The sequence below is a fragment of the Desmodus rotundus genome, chromosome 5 (genome assembly GCF_022682495.2).
Source record: "Desmodus rotundus isolate HL8 chromosome 5, HLdesRot8A.1, whole genome shotgun sequence".
Lineage (NCBI taxonomy): Eukaryota > Metazoa > Chordata > Mammalia > Chiroptera > Phyllostomidae > Desmodus > Desmodus rotundus.
In genome coordinates this window covers 160,801,305-160,806,726 of record NC_071391.1, presented here as the reverse complement: position 1 = coordinate 160,806,726, position 5,422 = coordinate 160,801,305, and positions in this window count along the sequence as shown.

Sequence of the window (5,422 nt, the reverse complement as noted above, 5' to 3'; positions counted from 1 at the left end):
ATTAGTCATGGCCAAGGGTGGGGGAGGAAGTGTTCATTTTTGTGAGTCACTGTTTATCTGCCTATAAATTTAGTAATGAAATGCTTATGCCACAGGGATGTGAAGAAATTTCATTTTTGCTTATAAAATCCCCAGAGCATGTTTGGATACAAAGTGCAATAACATTATGAAATATATCCCTGGTGTTGCCATCTTCAGGCCTGGAACTCACTTCTGCATTTTGAGATGCAAAGAGACTTATGGGAAAGATAAGGAGATAGCTTTGTTCAAGTATTGAAATGAGGCTTTCCATTCAATAGTCATTGTTTGCTACTGTGCTGTTGCTTGGGACTGAGAAAGGATCTTTGTCGGTAGCTCTAGAAACTGTTTGTTGGTGGTCAGGGTGATACGTCAGTAGGAGTAAAAATAGCTACAATTTATTAAGCATCACGTTCTAGCATCATTACCTTAAACCTTCACAATGACTTTGCAGCCTGGGCTCTGTTCATACTTTATGGATAAGGAAATCGAGGTTCAGAGAGGTCGAGCAGTTTCCTACAATCACACAGCAAGTAGTGGCAGAGCTGGGATTCACGACCAGATTCCTATGACTCCAAAAGTACTTTCTTTCTCCACGACTAGTCGGTATAAGACCAAGTAACATAGATTCCTAGCCTTCTAGTCACAATCTGACTTCTCATTCCTATCCCTGGAAACATCTGGCAACTCCTCATTGTTTTTAAATTTTAAAAAAGAGTTTACAATTACATACAAATGGGAAAGGATGCTCCAAGCACTTGGTATATATGGAGCCACTCCTGGCTTAGGCCTATGTGCTTTGGGGGAAAAGTGAGGTGTGTAATTTTAACACAAAGAGACCACCTTAGGAGCTCAGTGTGGGTGGGTCTCCCTTTTCTATATCTATACATATAAAACTGCAAGAAATGGTATGGTCCTCCCTCTCGTCCCTTTTAAAACCCTGCTAAGTAAGACTAAAAGTGCAAAACACCTACACACCCTACAAGGAAAACTGACTAGGAAAGGAGGTACCAACATATGAAACACTAGAAATAATCAGAGGCACAAAGCAGACGAAGGAGTGATGCTGCCTGGGCAGAGGGAAGGGAGCCAGCCACGGTGCAGAAAATAACGCTAAGAGAGCCAGCGTTTGCAAGAACAGGGACTGAGCAGGCAGCAGGCTCGCAGATGTGAGCAGCCTAGAGACAGACTTTCTGGAGGAAGACTCCTGGTCAGGCCCCAGGTACCTCTTCTTTAGCATACAGGTGAAAACCACTCCACCCCACACAACCCCCATGAGGTGGTTTGAAATTGGTCTTCTGGATAGACTCCAAACTTGGAGAAAACCGGCAGAGTTAAGTCAAGGACGAAGCCCAAGGCTGAAATGGAAGCAAAAAGAGGCAGCACCACCCAGCACCCTTGTCCTTTGCTGCTCCGGAAACACCCACAGCCTGGCCTATTTCCACCTCCAAGCACAGGGAGCCCGTGGGCCAGAAACCAGGTGCTCAGAGAAAGACTTACAAGTACCACTGTGCAGGGGAGGGGGCTTCCCCACAAAAGGGATGGCCGACGCCAAACCATCTAACAGGAGGCCTGGCAGAAGGAGTTATGCTCACTCAAAGGCCCAGATTGCATTTTTTAATCATTAATCCTTACTTATTTTATTCTTAGATGTGAATAGGTGGGAGTGAAAGTCACTGAATATTTGAAAATGGCCTCTAAGGTGAAAGATGGAGACCAATATGAGATAGTAGGGATTGGAAAGACATAGAAAAAGCCAGGAATTAAATGTATTTTTAAAAATATGATTAATAGCTTCAGAAATATAAAAAAAGGTAGCACATCCTATGGACAAGGACAAGATGTGATAGAAAGGTAAAATCAAACAATCAAGAAAAATGCTTCTTGAAATTTAATATTTATAGGCAAAAAATTTTAATTCAATGAAAGTGTTAAAAGATAAATTTGGGGAAATATTCTGGAAAGTCAACATAAAAGAAAAAGAAGAAAGAAAAAAAATTAGATAATCAATCCAAGACATAATTTAAGACATGTAATGCCTAATTTGAGTGAAAGAGAAAGAAAACAAAAAAAGAAAAGAGAGAATTTGTCAAGGAAATAGTGTAGGAAATATTCCCAGAAATGAAGCATACAAGTCTCCAAATTGAAAGGCCCCCCCCCAGGCACCCAGGATGAAGAATGAAAATCCTGGACATTTTATCAATGAAGAAATATAATCAGTGAAGAAAAGTTTAAAGCATTAGGATTAATTTGCAGAGGAAAGAAAATTTGAGTAAGAGAATTAATGTCTGTCCAGTTCTGTCTGTAGAAAATGGTGTTCAACTTTCTCCATCTTAAGGAAAGGGGCATGAGAAACCATTTAGGTTTGTGATAAGAAAGACTTTACTCTTAGGAAGGAAATTAAACACTGAAGGAGGCATTGGAAGTCCTCTCTCAGGAACTTTTAAAAACAAATTCAGTCCCCTGGCTTAGGATGATCTTCCAATGCTCCCGGAAACACAGCGGTGATACACTATGACCCCTGCTGGCATCAGAATCAAGAATTCACTGAATTTAAACATTTCAAAACTGTCCTTGGCTCTTTAAGAGGCAGACCTATCAAGCCTGATGAGCTAATGGTCTGTTCTGCCCAAGCCCCCTCCCACATGCCTGGTGTTCTCTCCCTCATCATCTTCTCTCCAAGTTTATCCCTAAACTCCACATCCTAGCTTGGATCCCTGCCTACTACTCTTCCTAGATTAGCTCTGTTCACAGCCCCCCTCTGGGCACGATGCGTTGGCACTTCCCCACGGCTTGCCACTCCCTCAAGGGCCAGGCCTCTGCACTTCAGCCCATAGACTGGATGATCAGAAGGCGGAATAAGGAAAATGTTCAAGTCAACGATAAAACAAATGGATGCATTAAAGGGTGTATGTTTTCTGGACACCATTGACTTAATCGGGAAGTAAGTGAGCTGAAGTAGAACCTGAAAGGCCCTGGAAGAAAACCTTTTCAGGAGTAGAGTACATCTCTGAGAACAGTAAATGGACCAGGGGGTTAGAAGCCAGCCCTCCGCTGTTTCTAGGCCAGCACTAACTCTGTCTTGCTCCCTATACTTTTCTCCATGCTCCCCACCCAACCCCATCCCTCACCTCCAGGGGAACTGACGTCATCACCAAATTGGTCAGTGTCCACTCAGAATATCGATCAGTCATGGGCACCAGGCAAAGGCCATGCGCAAGGATATGCGCATCCTTGCCTCGGGCCTTGCCATCCTTTTCTGGCCTCCATCCCAGTGGCTGGGGGAGTGAGACACATCGGCTGTGAGGTGAGTCCTGGTGGGGGACTCTACAGACAAACAGGCCTCCCATGAGCAGGGTTCCTATGATATTAGGGATATGTCATCTTTGGGGACTTAGGATGATGGGAGAAATTCATGCAATTATTGTAAATTAAGGTATAAGAGGGAAATCAAAAAGCTCTATGTCTGGAATATTATGATTCAAAGAATCAGCTTTGTTAGAGACAAAGGTAAACCTTTGAAAACCTCAGGTTTAGCATATTTGCAGAAAATTATTGTTTGGGACCTATTGTTTAGGATGTGGTTTTGAAAACAGATTTTGGTCCTATAATCAAAAGAGGAAAAGAAAGAAAAAGGAAAGATGAGATACTCTCATGGAGGAAACCCTGTTAGGCCTGTATGTGACAAAGAAAAAAATGAAGCCAACTTTGAGAGCAGGTCACACATTTCAAGCATACTTGGGCCAGCCTGAAGAAAAGTAGGGTAACGAGAGAAACGGAGCCCTTGAAACATGTGCTACCACTGCAAAATAGAGGTGACGGAGAGGACAGCTGCCAGTGACATTCCAGTAGGATGAGATAAACAAAATCTGTCTCACTAAAAGGCTGAGACGAGGCAAGGTTCTGGAGAAGGGCGCTTCGTAAGCTCACGCTGCTTCTCTCTGGGCCCCTGAGAGCATGGAATACGGAAACAATTACAGCTTCAATTCAGACTCACAAATCTATTGAGGACAGGAGTCTTTTCTAATTTCAGTTCTAAGAGGACTTAGGGCGGTAATCTGCTGGTTTTCGTGTCAAGAGGTTGGTGGGGCACCTAATAAAGATGTTCAGCGAATGTTTGCTACATAAATACATTTTCTATGATGGCTGCCATTTGGAACTTCTGAATCCTCTAGGCCAGCATTTGTGACCCTTTCATCTCGTGGCACACGTAAACGAATTACTAAAATTCTGCAGCAAGCCAAAAAATATATTTTTTGCCAATCTCACAAAAAATTAGGTGTCATTTTGATTCACTTACACCAGACAGCTATTATTGTGTTAGCTGTCGTCATTTTGGAATTTGACAACCGAGGGGAGAAGAGGTCAGTGCCCCTGACTAAATAGTCAAGTGTTGCATGTGTTAAAAATTATTGCGGCACATCTGTTGAAACTTGCTGGTCTATACATACATTTGGAACCACTAGAATACAAAAAATCCAGTGCAGTTAAGAACTGTATTGTTAATCCTGATGTAGCGTGTAGAAATTATTGTGTTCACATATCATACAGCAGGGCGCACTTAGAAATCTCAAGACAACCAGTGATCTGAAAACAGATTCTGACATTAACCACACAGTCGTGCGTGATATGCTCTGGGTGGATAAGAGTGAAACTATAGCCACAGCCCCATGAGCAGCTGAAATAATTAAAGATCGTTTTACACACCATACGTTTGGGTTGAATTTATATGTGAATGTTAATCACTTTATTAACAAGATACTATTTTGAGTGCGTGCTTTAGCTAGGAGTTAGCTTACAAATATCCCTTAGCAGAATAAATTTGCTAATTTTCAGAGGTTTAAATTTCTCACAGGTATATCTTGGGGCAGCATAATGGGAGAGAAATAAACCATTTTCAACTCCCTAACTAAGAAGATATGGATTGAAATGTTCCATTATAATTCCCATACTAATATCTCCTGCCAACATATAGGCTGCCCCATTAAATTCGCAATGGTTCAGAGAGAGAATACATTTAACATTACCAAATAGAATGTTGTTTAAAAATTAATTTAACACATTCAGCCCTCCTACCCTGAGGATACACTGAATAAACTCTGGCTTGCAGTATAATACCTCCCACCAATGGAAAGAAAAGAAGTTTTTCATACATAACACATTCCATTAGTCTCTTCCATTCTCCATTATTTCCTGATTTTTAAAAAGAACATAACAGAAATATTTTGTATCAAGACTTTTCTTATATTTCACAGTAATAGTTTTCATTCACTTTTGAAGAACTTGATAATAACCTTCATTTGCAGGAAATACAGCGTCACTTGTAACTTCAAGTTTATTTCTTGGAACTTGGCAGTAATTCCAGTGGTTACGTAATCAAGAAGTCTTCCTCTGTAGCAATCTG